This window comes from Aquarana catesbeiana, linkage group LG02, assembly GCF_042186555.1.
Source record: "Aquarana catesbeiana isolate 2022-GZ linkage group LG02, ASM4218655v1, whole genome shotgun sequence".
NCBI classification, from domain to species: Eukaryota; Metazoa; Chordata; class Amphibia; order Anura; family Ranidae; genus Aquarana; species Aquarana catesbeiana.
Window position 1 is genome coordinate 605,369,307 of NC_133325.1, and position 14,210 is coordinate 605,383,516.

A 14,210-nucleotide genomic window follows, 5' to 3' on the forward strand; every position below is an offset into this window, starting at 1 on the left:
TTGGAGTCTCACTCCCTAAAGTTGAAAGCATGTTTCTCCTTCACTTGTTACATCCTTCAGAATGTAAAATTAATGAAAAATACGGCCGGAAAAACGAGCTTCCTATTATAGCTGCCACAGCAGGTCCTCAATCCTGGCCACTCAAGCACAGAGATCTCATTACGGGAATCCCTAAGGAACATTAAAGAAAACCACTAAGAAATTTAACTTTTCAGTATCTACCAAAAAATGAAATGTAAATGATGTGTGGACTGAACATTTTTTTTATTTTAGTCCTATTTAGGCCATAATACCTTCATAAATAAATTATATGCAAACATTATACAACATTATACAGTCTCTTCGATTGTCAATCTAGCCTTATTGCTTTGTTAAAGCCTATCTGAATAAGTCAAACCACCCCCAATAGGCATCGTCTGGAGCCCACATCAACTGCCTACGTTCACCACCGGTGCCCGAATGGCCAGTTGCCAGAGACAAGCTCTGTCACAAGTAAAGTAAAAGTAACGTGACAATCTTTTGCATATATCTTTACTAGAACAACAGCCCTGATAAGACCAGTACAAAGAAGCATGTGCTGTAAGTATGAACACCATAGGGTGCCTATTGTTCCACATGTGTAGTAAAGACGCTTGTTCATATACAGGCAGCCCCAGAGTTACATACATCTGACTTAAATATGACTTGTACTTACAAATGGAGGGAGACAACAAGAAGTGAGAGGAAATCTACCCCTAGGAAAGATAATTCACTCCTGTAAGAGTTATCCTGGGAAAAAGGCTTCTCCGCTGGAGCTTTATTACCAATCCTTGTTTCCACGACAAACCAAACTTTTCAAAATCCAATTGTCATTGGGACAGAAAGTGAAATCTTCTGAACAGGGGCACAGACAGCAAAACAAAAGTTACAGGGGTGTTAACCCTTTCTTATGCTAGCCAAAAAAATGTAAAAATAAATAGTTTGGCTGGAGTTACACTTAAAGTGGGAGGACACTCCCTTGGCTGATTTTTATCTACAGGTAAGCCTATAATAAGGCTTACCTATAGGTACAGTAAATATCTCCTAAACATGCACCGTGCTATTCCTTCAGAGCCCTGCGCAAACCTGTATGGAAGACTGGGTGAAGATGGAAGCCCTGTCAGTGGTGACAGCTCGCTGCTGGAGGGCTCGTTCTAAGGTAAGTGTCACATATTGTGCTGGTATACGATGCATACTAGCACTTTATAAAATTGCCTTTCAGGAGGAAGAGTTTACTACCGCTTTAAAAAATGAACCTGTTCCAACTTATATACAAATTCAACTTAAAGCGGGGTTCCACCCAAATTTTGAACATTATCTCTATGCATTCTCTTCCTTGCCTAGATGCTGACATGCTGTGTAAAAAAATTTAAATCGCAGTGATTACCTTTTTTTTTTCTAATCTTCTTAGTACTTCCTGGTTTTCCTCCCATGGGAGTAGGCGTGTTTCTAGCCTCTCCCAGACCTCCCACAGTCCCCTGGGAGCTAGTCTCAGGCTTCCCAATATGCATTGTGCAACAGCGTCATCACAACATCTCGGTGAATGCTGGGAGCACAGCATTCACTGCATCCAGGAAATACATGCTTGTGGGCTTCAAATGCCCACAATGAAGATGGAAACCGCCTTCAGTGAATTTTATAAGTTATTCTTTACAACTAAATCGGACACAGGGAGACTTATTACACAGAACATGTGAGTAGATAATCACGAGAAGAAAAGTTTGTGAATGAACTCCAAAAAAAAAAAACGATAGATAGGTGGACCCCCGCTTTAAGAACAAACCTATAGAACCTTGTTTGTAACCTGGGGACTGTCTATACATATTTTTTATATAAATAAATGCTTTTTAACTTCTTCAGACCCGCGCTATAGCCGAATGACGGCTACAGCGCGGATCTGCTTTGCCAGGAGTACGTATATTGACGTCCTCCCATGCCCGAGTGGCCTGCGTGTCTCCTGCAGGATGCGCGCGGCGTGCTCTGTGATCAGTGAGTCTACCCCTTACCATGTGATCAGCTGTCAGCCAATGGCAGCTGATCTCGTGATGTAAACATAGCTGGTAATCGGCTTTTTTTTTCTCCTCGCGCTGACAGCGTGAGGAGAAAAAAAAAAGCCGATCGCCGGCGGCCGTGAGAGGGACATCAGTCCTGCCAGCTCCTCAGTGCTGACCTGTGCCACCTAACATTAGACAACAATGCCGCCTACCAGTGCCCACCAGTGCCACCCATCAGTGCCCACAGTGCCACCCATCAGTGCCCACAGTACCACCCATCAGTGCCCACAATCAGTGCCTCATCAACAGTGCTGCATATCAGTGCCACCTATCAGTGCCCATCAGTGTCGGCTACCAGTGCCCATCAGTGCCCATCAGTGCCGCCCATCAATGCCACCTATCAGTGCCCATCAATTGTATCTATCAGTGGTACATATCAGTGCCATCTTATCGGTGGCCATCAGTGCCGCCCTATCTGTGCCCATCAGTACCACCTTAATTGTCCCCATCAGTGCCGCCTTATCTGTGCCCATCAGTACCACCTTATCTGTCCCCATTAGTGCTGCCTTATCTGTGCCTATCAGTGCCTTTCAGTGCCCATCAGTGCAGCCTATTAGTGCCCACCAGTGTAGCCTATCAGTGCCCATCAGTGCCGCCTCATCAGCGCATATCAATGGAGAAAGATTACTTGTTTGCAAAATTTTAGAACAAACCATGAAACATGATTCTACAATCACCGCCTCAGCTACACCTCCACCTCAGATCATGAGGCATTGAATTCTCATAGAAGCGCGCAACCTAGATCTTACACATGCACAGTTTACAGTATAGGTTTGCGCTCCTGTTGGATTTTAAACCCTTTAAAGGAGAAGTACAGTCAAAGCTCATTTGGCTGTACTTCTGTGGATCACAGGAGTGCAGATCCTTCTGTACTCCTGTCACCTGTTTTCAGCAGGCAGCGTGTTGAAGCCCACTGTTGGCTGATGTCACAGAGCCGGTCCAGGCTCAGGCAAGATGGTCGGGATCCGCCCACTTGCCTGGACCGGCACCCGGCTCAGCCTCTCAGCGAGCCGCCGAGAGCCTGAGCAGGCCAATCCTGCCCCGTTCACAGCCCAGCGCTCCAGTGAGCATGAGGGAAGGGGGGGGCAAAGCAGAGAGCAGGTGACTGGCAGTCACCAGCTCTCTGCTCATGGAGCTCTGAGAACCGATCGATAGGCAGGCTTTGATCGCTCGGTTCTCAGTCTTAGAGCTGGCGGGGGACAGAAGCAGCATTGGACTGCTGCTGCATCCATCCAGGAAAGTATGATTTTTGTAAAAAAAAATTCCCATACTTCTCTTCTAAAGCATTGACATGAAAGAAAGAAAAGGCTTAACACATTAGTAATTAGGTTGGTATATCAATATGACATTTAAAATATATAAAGTAACACAGGGCTGAAAATTTAGGACTGCCAACATTGCCAAAAGCTGTAAGACGGTTACGGATGCCAACACCTAAGGCTCCATGCACACTGGACGTTTTGATATCAGTTGTACTTTAAACTTTGTATTTCCTTCATAGACAGGCTTTAATGCTCCTGAACCTAAACTCAGAGCTATAGTTGGCAGAGTTGAGATATATTGAAGCATTAGATATCACTTAGGCCCCATGCACACTGAAGCTCATAAACAGCTGTTTTTGGGCGTTTTTTTTAACAGCCCATAAACTCCCCTTTATGTTATCCTATGTGTCCATGCACACATGGACGTTTTTGGATGTTTATCAGCAGTGGAGTTTATAGGCTGTTTTCTGAACGCCATAAAATCGCGTCCAGGAGTCGTTTTTCTGACCACAAAAAACACCAAACGCTGGTAAACATCATTAAACGCTCAAAAACGTGGCTCGCCAGCGTTTAACGTTTTTGGTCAATTGAAAAAAATAAAAAAATAAAAAAATAAATAAATAAATAAATAAATAAAACTTTTAAAAAAAGCTAAAAAACGCTAATAAACGCTATTGCAAAAACATTAAAAAACTTTGAAAGACTCACTGCAAAGCTACTGCCATTTTTTTAACATTATTTTAATGTCCAGTGTGCATGAAACCTAATGCCGTGAACACACGGGCGGACTTTTTGGCATCAAAGGTCGGACGGTCTTTGCAACGGACTTTCGATGGACTTTTGACAGACTTCCGACGGACTTTCGAATGAACGGACGTGTGCACACATATCCCACCAAAGTCCGACGGATTTGTACGTGATGACGTACGACCAGACTAAAATATAGCCAATAGCTGCCCTAGCGTCGGTTTTTGTCCGTCAGACTAGCATATAGACGAGCGGATTTCTTGACCGGACTCGAGTCCGTCGGAAAGATTTGAAACGTTCCAAATCTAAAGTCTGTCTGGATTTTCTACCAAAAAAAGTCAGCTGCAAGTCCGATGAAGCCCACACACGGTTGGATTGTCCGACGGATTCGTCCCTTTGGACCAGTCCAGTCGAAAAGTCTGCCCGTGTGTACACGGCATAAGACATTTAAATTGGACAAAATATGCAATTACAAAATGTAAAAAAGTCAGCCAGTGCAATTCCTATTCTTTTCTATGCAGGGTGTTGGACTTTTCTATTTGCTGTATGTTTTATGGCCAATGTTTGAAAAAACCTATAGCCAGTATAGGAGCTGAGTTCATCTACAGTTGTAACTTTTGTTAGCTGTTTGTAAAGGGTGGTTACCAAACATATGTTCAATAATTCATATCTTTTACCATTGATTATATTCACAGTTAACATTATATAGCACATTACTTTTCTGCAACTACACCCCCAATGCAAGCTCTTTGTAATAGAAAAGATAACATTGCAAACAGCACAGGGCAGCACTGGATTTCTGGGAGGATCAACAAACAGACTAAAGCCTCATACACACGATCAGATTGTTGGCAGGGGATTGTCTGTTGACAGACTGTTGTCCTAAAATCCGACCGTTAGTACGCTCCTTCTGACAATTGTTTTCCAACTTTCGGTCAGCAAATATTGGATGGCAGGCTAGTAAATTTTCGGCGGACAGCGGTCTGTATTTGCATATCGTCAGTACACAAGTCTGTCACACAAAAGTCGAAAGTAACAACATGCATGCTCTGAATCAATGCTCACCAAACATGAAATTAGCAGAAGGGGCCCAAAGGGTGGCGCTCAAGAGCTGAAATTCCTCGTAGTACGTCACTACGTTCATGTTTGTTGGCGACAATTGTGTACCGTTAGTATGCAAGACAAGATCCTGGCACACGCTCGGTCTGCCAACAACCTGATCGTGTGTACGAGGCTTTAGGCTAAGTTCAGGGAAGTCTGTGGTGGATTGCTTTCCAAAGAACTACTAATCAGTGGTTTCTTAGGAGTTCAGGTGGTAATCTTGCCACCTCCCGAATGCCTGTTCACTTTGTTAAATTGAGACTAACATGTCCCGACTGTGACCGAAGCATTTGGCTCGTGCTTGTGGTGCAGTTCCATGGACATGCATGGGCAAGTTTGACAGGTGGTGCTCCCTTTCAACTTAACAAGCCCTATTAAATTTGGCATGTATACAGCCCTCTCTGGCTGTCTGTTTTAGATGGGCAATGACGAGGGTATTAAAATGTGGCTCAACCGCCTGTTTTTACTGCCCCTGGCTGCTCATGTAAAAGAGGCCTAAAAGGGAGCTAAAAGGAGAAATTCATTATTATGAATAAAATATTAAAGAAGGAAATAGTTAAGCATTTTATTTTTCTGACTCCACTGGGGAGAATTAGCCTCAGTTCCTGTCCCTGTGACACTCACACACGAAATAAGAAAAGAAAGTCAGCAGGACAGGAAGATATGAACAACAATAAAAACATTTTAGAGGTTATAACCTTTCCTCCCTCTAATAAAAATGTATTTTTGTTTTTGTAGTGTTGCTGTTAGAGAGCTTTCTCATCACTTCTTGTACTCACAGGAAATAAAGGAACCACTCTCCAAATGAAACGCAGATGGTAATTTAAAGCTGACTCTAGGCTCTAACCCTTTCCCAATTAATCTAATATAAATTACAAAAAAATAAGAAACGGTTTTGGCTGGGTTTGGCACATTCATAGAGTTTTGATCAATGATTTATACCCTGAATAGTCTATGACAGTAAGGCCGCCATACACGGTAATGGGCAGGCTGAATTACCAAGTTGATTGACCAATCAATTTGGGTACAACCAGCCTGCCGCATTCTCCTGCAATTATCGCTAACGGCTGCTAGTGGCTTTCCCTGCTCCCAGCCAAGAGAAGACAATTACTGATTTCCCTGTCAGCACTGTCTGTGTTGATGGGGAAATAATGCAAATTTCTTTCCTGCGTGGTTGCAGGAAAGAAATTTGCACCGTGTATGGCAGTGGCGGTGTGTCCATTTAGGGCGCATGGGTGCCATTCCCTCTCTCCAGCCTCCCCCTCTGTGTAGTATGGATAGATTTATGCATTGCATGAATCTATCCATGAGCGCTGTAGCCACCCCCTATTCAGGCTTCCGGCCTCTTTTCGGACGCTGGGCGCCTGAATTACAGTGGCGGAGGGGTGTTTTTTTAAGCACCTGATTAGAGCCATAAGCTCTAATAGGCTTCAAAAAAGGTGAACTGCGAGCGCAAACCAGTCCAGTGAACTGCGAGCGCAAACCCAGGTGTATTAGCAAAGCAAATTAATATTTGCTTTTCTAACGCAGAACCGCCTCTCAGCCAATCAGGAGGCGCGGATGTAATACCGGTCTCCTGAGTGGCTAAAGGCAGAGGCAATCCCATTGGCCGACTAGCAGAACAGGAAGAAGACGCGCAAGGAGGACTCAGGAGCCATCGCTGTGCTTCCCATCCCACAGCTCGCCACCTGACCCGCTGCCTGACCCGCCACCATGAAGGGGTAATTGCCAGGCAGACAGTGGGTGGGCGGGGCACAGTGGCTGCATATTATTGGCACAGAGGCTGCAATTGATGGGGCACAGTTGGCTGCTTTTGCTGGGCATAGTGACTGCATATTATTGGCACCGAGGCTGCAATTGATGGGCACAGTTGGCTGCATTTGCTGGGCACAGTGGCTGCATATTATGGGCATGGAGGCTGCAATTGATGAGGCACAGAGGCTGCACATGATGGGCACAGTTGGCTGCATATTATGGGCACATTTGGCTGCATATTATGGGCACAGTTGGGTGCATATGATGGGCACAGTTAGCTGCATATGATGGGCAGAGTGGCTGCATATGATGGGCACAGTGGCTGCATTTGATGGCACAGTGGCTGCAACTGATGTTTTTGTTTCAGAATTTTTCAGTTTGTTTGCGCCCCCCCCCAAACCTTTTGAGCACCAGCCTCCACTGGTATATGGGCTGCCTAAATGATGTATCCCAAGGTTCAGTTTAGGAACCATTACTTTTAAACAATTTTGCATTTACAAATGATAAATTATCTAGTGGCACAAATGCAATTATACAATAAAGGGGGGGGGGGGGTCAAGTATCATACAAAATGCATTTTTACCCAAACATCTAAAACATCTAGTAAGGTCTAACACCTCTATGAATGATTAACGGGGAATGCATGGAATCTGATATCATAAGAAAAGCACATTTTGACCAGAATATCTAGTAAGGTCTAGCACCGCTATGGACGTCAGAAAGGAATGGACAGAATGTGATAATATCAGAAAAGGGGGACATTTTGACCTGAATATTTTGTAAGGTCTATCATCTCTATGAATGGTCAGGAAGGAATAGCTGGAATCTGATATCATAAAAAAATCACACTTTGACCTGAATATCTAGTAAGGTCTAGCATAGAAGGTCAGAAAGGAATGGATAGAAAGGAATGGATAGAAGGTGATGATATCAGAAAAAAGCACATTTTGACCTGAATATCTCGTGAGATCCATCATCTCTATGGATGGTCAGAAAGAATGGATAGTATGTGATGATATTAGAAAGGGTGCATTTAGACCTGAATATCTAATAAGGTCTATCATCTTCATGAATGGTCAGGAAGGAATGGATGGAATCTGATAAAAAAGCACATTTGACTTGAATATCTAGTAAGGCCAATCATCTCTATGGATAGAATGTGATAATATCAGAAAAAAGCACAGTTTGACCTGAATATCTAGAAAGGTATATCATCTCTAAGGATGGTCAGGGAGGAATGGATGAAATCTGATATAAAGAAGTAAATTTTGACCTGAATATCTAGTAAGGACTGTCATCTCCATGAATGGTCAGGAAGGAATGGATAGAATCTGATACAATAAAAATGCCCATTTGGACCTGAATATCTAGTAAGGTAGTCTATCATCTCTATGGACAGTCAGAAAGTAATTGATAGAATGTGATAAGATCAGAAAAGGGTGAATTTTGACCTGAATATCTAGTAAGGTCTATCATCTCTATGACTGGTCACAAAGGAATGGATGAAATCTGATTTCATCAAAAAACTAATTTTGACCTGAATATCTAGTAAGGTCTACCATCTCTAGGGACGTTCGGGAAGGAGTGAGTGGAATATGAAAATTAAAAAAAAGTGAATATTGACCTGAATATTTAGTAAGGTCTATCTATCACCTCTGGTGAGCTAAATATGGCACAAAATTTTCTCTGATCAAGGAGGAGGAAGATAACAAGGAATACACTTTTGTTGCAGTTTGAAGTGATGTTTCAATTCATGGACACTTAATGTTCCCACAGGTTTTCACAGAACAGGATTTAAAAAGAGGCAAAAAGGTTCATTCACACAGAGATCTAGGGGCATTTAGGGTGCTTGGGTGCAGCCTGCCATAAAAGTGAATGGCTGTACGTGAACGTACTATTTTAAACATTACTGCTTCTTTGAAGCTTTTGGGAGATATGTAGGATGCGCCTTTGGCTCCCCAGGCATGGGAAAGCGGGAAATTAAGGCTTCATTCACATTTGGTGTTTTGGGATCTCAGGCAGAATCGCTGCAATTTTACCTGTGATTTCAAATTGCACTGCAATCGCAAAACATGCTTGGGTGCTATTCATTTTCAATGCCACCTAAAACAAGGTGTGGTTTTGCAACCATCGTGGTGTAATAGTGAGAAACCACAACAAGCAAAGCTTTTTGCCCAAAAAGGAGCAGGAGCCTTTTTTGAGTGACAAGTGGAACGTGTTGCGGCTTGCCGCGCGGTTTATCGTGGCAAAACCGTGTCACCTTTTAGGTACCATTGAAAATAATTGGCACCTAAACAGGCATTTTGCGATTGCAGTGCGACTTGAGATCGCAGCTATTCTGCCTGAGATCCCAATATGCCAAATGTGAATGGAGCCTCAGTAATACACCTAATCCCTGTACTCCCGATGCACAGGTAGGGCATGTTTTATTCGCAGAGTTCAGCCCAATCCACCCTCAAAAACTACCAAAATGACCTTAATTTAATTTTCCCCACTAAATCTAATGGATTTTGGAAATCACCAATTGGCAAAATCTTGCCAAAACATCTTGAAATGTCATTGAAATAAAAAAATTCTCATATTGGCTCATTTGCAGCCTCCACCAAAAACGCCTAGGGTACCTCCAGAGGTTGTTAGGTGTTCCTTAAACTTTGGCTGATTGACCATATGATGGTGCTTGCATAGTTCCCGGGCCAATGCCAATTGGCATATCCAGTGGCATGACACCCTTTATCTTTTTAGCTTTCTGCCAAAGTGGCATTCTCACAACCACCACCATGAGGGACATTTTTGCAATCCTCTTCCAATAAATTGGTTTTAGTAAAAGCTTCCACATCACCTGAAAACTATTTAAGGGGTTCCTCTTGAGTAAAAAGGTAGAACAAGGCTGCCCTAACAGTACAAAATGTATGGAGGAATCCTCTGCGCAAACCAAGTGTGATTCAAAAAAAAAAGTGATAGGTACCAGAAAATTATCCACCAGTTGCTGCTAAGCTGGGACAAAGTCATGTAGAGCCCAGAGCAAACATGCCAAACTGTGCCCCGCAAGATGCATAAGCTTTACGTGTCAGCAAAAATCCCCCACAAAAACACTAAGCACTAATCTGCATGCTTACCCCCTAAGTATAAATTCAGCCTCCTCCCAGTACAAATCCGCCCCCCCTGCTAAAATCCCCCCTCTCCGCACATATCTTTCCCCCCCATCCCCCAAATACCCCCAGCTCAACTGCCTCTCCCCCCAGAAATATATATTCACCCCCCCAGCATAAATCCTCTACCCCTAAAATTTCCCCTCCTAGTATACATCTTCCCCCCCCCCACCACACACTTCGAACCCCCCCCCAGCACAAATTCCCCTCAAATCCCCCCTCGTAGCACAAAATATCTTCCCCCCATCCTCCCTCCCAACACAAATCCCCTAAATCACCACTCTTAGCACCCCCCAATATTTCTCCTTCTCGAACAATACTTACCCCCTTGCTGCCCCCCAAATTCCCTCTTCAAACACAAATCCTCCCCATCTCCTTGTGGTGTCCAACCACCTAACATAATACCACAGTGCCCAGTGTCCAGTGTCCCTCCTGCCCACCCCTTGTCCCGGCCCTGCTGCTAACACTGAAATGTGTAATTCCCAAATCACCTAAATAGTAAATTAAAAAAGGGTTTTCAACTTCAAAGAAAACAACACACGTGTGAAATATCATAGATCAAACGTAAGTATAACCTCTAAGATTGATAACATATATAGTACCTAAATAGATGCTCAAACAGGAGTATCGTGTGCAAGAGGCCTAAGTGACCTTCAAACTGTGTGTGAACAAACACATTGTGTGCAACAATATAAAAACTGGTGAATTAACACAACTCAGGTCATAATATTGTGAGTAGCATGAAAAATCAAAATCAAAATATGCATTCAACAAACATATATAAAAGTGCATTAATCATATTTCATGTGTATCAGAAAACCATATGAAATAAACAGGCCAATGTGAATGTCCCTTTAAGAGAACCCGCTGAACATACACATTGGACTATTTATTTCATATTGGTTACTTCATGGTTTTCTGATACAGATGATATATGATTAATGCACTTTTAAATATGTTTGTTTAATGTATATTGTGATTTTTCATGCTACTCACAATATTATGACCTGAGTTGAGTAAATTGACCAGATTTCATAATAAAGCAATTATTATGCGTACGTTCATGCACAGTTTGAAGGTCACTTATAGGTACTATATATGTTACCAATCTTAGAAGGTATATTTACGTTTGATCAATGATACTTCATTTAGACGCATATTGTCATGTGTTGAGGGTTATTTTTATTATTAAACTACAGGATTTATATAGCACGGACAGTTTGCGCAGCACTTTACAATGTTAGAGCAGTCAGTACAATTACAATACAGTTCAATACAGGAGGAATCAGAGGGCTCTGCTCATTAGCACTTACAATCTAGGAGGGAAGGTCAAGTGATAGAAAAGGGTAATAACTGTAGGGGATGAGCTGATGAAGGAAATAAAAGTACAGTTGTTAGGTGGAGGCAGGATGGGCTTCTCTGAAGAGAAAAGTTTTCAGGGATCGCCTAAAAGTAGATAGGTTTGGACATAGTCTGACAGATTGGGGTAGGGTATTCCAGAGGATGGGAGAGGCTCGGGAGAAGTCCTGGATGTGAATATGGGAGGAGGTGATGAGGGAGCTAAAGACCAGGAGGTCTTGGGAGGAATGAGGAGGACGATTAGGTTGGTAGATTGTAAGCTCTAGTGAGCAGGGCCCTCTAAATTCCGCTGGTACCAAATTGTAATGTAACTGTAATGTCTGCCTTCATTTTGTTAAGCACTGCGCAAACTGTTGGCGCTATATAAATCCTGTATAATAATATTTTGAGACTAGGTTAGTGATGTAGCTGAGAGCCAAGTTGTGGAATGCTTTGTAACCACTTGTTAGTATTTTGAATTAAATTAGTTGGGTGAGTGGCAGCCAATGGAGGGATTGGCAGAGAGGGGTAGCAGACACTGAGAGGTTTGTAAGGTGGATGAGTCTTGCAGCAGCATTCACGATGGACTGAAGGGGGGATAGTCAATTTAAAAGTAAGCACAATGAGGAGGGAGTTGCAGTTATGCATTGAATACATATTCTTTAAAGATGCGCAACACTTTCTTTTTAATTTACTGCCGTAACAGTAGCCCATGACACAGGAGATCCAGTTATTTATAGAAGACAATTTTTTCCCCAATAACCCAAAACCTAACCAGCAAACCAATCCCCTAACTGAGCACACCTCCATCAACATATCCCGACAAGACAAACTTTCATATCATCAGCAGAACCTCCACCTAATGTGCAATCCATATGACAAATGATCATTTACTAGTCAGTGGTCAGGACTCACTCATTAAGCTTGCCATGGATTGATGTCCGACAGAGAAGAGGTCTCCATCTCACCATAACACTGACCTGGCTGCCAATCCAGCTCAGTCTGACAGATGTGTGTCTCTAGCATTGCATTGATCTAAGAGCAGAGGAAAGGGGAGATCCTGATTTCTTCTATATAGTGACATGTATAGTGGGGCAGAGGAAGGGGGAGATCCTGATTTATTCTATATAATGACATGTATAGTGGGGCAGAGGAAAGGGGAGATCCTGATTTCTTCTATATAATGACATGTATAGTGGGGCAGAGGAAAGGGGAGATCCTGATTTCTTCTATGTATAGTGATGTACAGAATAAACCTACACTTTTCAGCTTAGGGTCAGCCATCCCAAACACAAGACCCATTAAAGAACTACAAGCAGATCACAAGCATGCTGTTCTCATAGGAAATCTAGCAGTGATGAAGTGCATAGAGGAGTACTTACCTCTCTGACAGGTGAGTACACACGAGCCCTCTTAGTTTATCAGTGTGTGCGCATCCCTGCTCCTCCAGCTGATCTACTGCAGCCAGAGAGGGGAACCGAGACCCCGTGATCAGCCTCTGCTGAAGACGTCATAGGGCTTCGCTGCTTCAGCCTTCTCCTAGGCTAAATCGGGTTCCTTGCACCATCTAGTGGCAGCTTTGGTGAATAGCAGCATAGACTTCAGGCTTTTTACATAGGTATGCAAAGATGTAAGTTGATGCATTATGAAGTATGCATTATGAAGTATGCATTATGAAGTATGCAGTATGAAGTATGCAGTATGAAGTATGCAGTATGAAGTATGCATTATGAAGTATGCAGTATGAAGTATGCAGTATGAAGTATGCATTATGAAGTATGCAGTATGAAGTATGCAGTTGATGTAAATACACTATATTGTCAAAAATTTAATGGCATCCCAGTCTTAGTCTGTAGGGTTCAATATTGCATTGGCCCACCCTTTGCAACTATAACAGCTTCAACTCTTCTGGGAAGGCTGTCCACAAGGTTTAGTGTGTCTATGGCAATGTTTGATCATTCTTCCAGAAGTGCATTTGTGAGGTCAGGCACTGATGTGGATGAGAAGGCCTGGCTCGCTAATCCGCTCCAAAGGTGTTCTATCTGGTTGGGTTTAGGACTCTGTGCAGGCCAGTCACGTTCCTCCATCCCCAAACTGTTCCCACAAAGTTGGGAGCATGAAATTGTCCAAAATGTCTAGGTATGCTGCCATCATAAGGCCCCTTTCACATGATAAGCCCCCTCGGATACTCCTGTCTGTTTTTCAGGCGGATCCGAGTGGGCCACCCATTGACTCCTATGGGCAAGTGGATGTCAGCGGAGCTGTGTCCGCTGACACCCGTCTGCCATCTGATCCACTCAAAACAGACCTATGGTGATACGTTCGGCCATCCATCTGGCAGATCGGATGAGATCTGATGAAAACTGACATGCTGTCTGTTTATATCCGATCCCCCCATAGAAATCAGCAGGGCTCTGACAGGTCCCTCTCTGCTTAGGAGCAGAGAGGGACCTATCATCCGCCGGCTCAGCGGAGTTCAACAGAGCGATCTCCCGCTGAGCTGGCAGACTTCTCTAAGTGGATCCAACCTGTGGGAATAGGGGCCTAAGAGTTCCCTTCACTGGAACTAAGGGGCCAAGCTCAACTCCTGAGAAACAACCCCACTCCAAAATCCCCCCTCCACCAAATGATTTGGACCAGTGCACAAAGCAAGGTCCATAAATAGATGGATGAGCGAGTTTGGGGTGGAGGAACTTGACTGGCCTGCACAGAGTCCTGACCTCAACCCGATAGAATACCTTTGGGATGAATTAGAGCGGAGACTGCGAGCCAGGCCTTCTCGTCCA

The 14,210-nt window shown here is 43.5% G+C and overlaps 1 protein-coding gene across 3 annotated transcripts in view; it reads right to left on the bottom strand.

Annotated features, from left to right (window-relative positions):
• Positions 1–12,938, bottom strand: part of SYTL5 (synaptotagmin like 5) — a 315,672-nt gene extending 302,734 nt beyond the window's left edge. For all 3 annotated transcript variants that reach the window (XM_073616346.1, XM_073616343.1, XM_073616344.1), the window contains exon 1: positions 12,807–12,938. The gene's annotated coding sequence lies outside the window, so the exon portion shown is untranslated. The remainder of the gene's footprint in view (positions 1–12,806) is intronic.
• Positions 12,939–14,210: the final 1,272 nt, after the last annotated feature.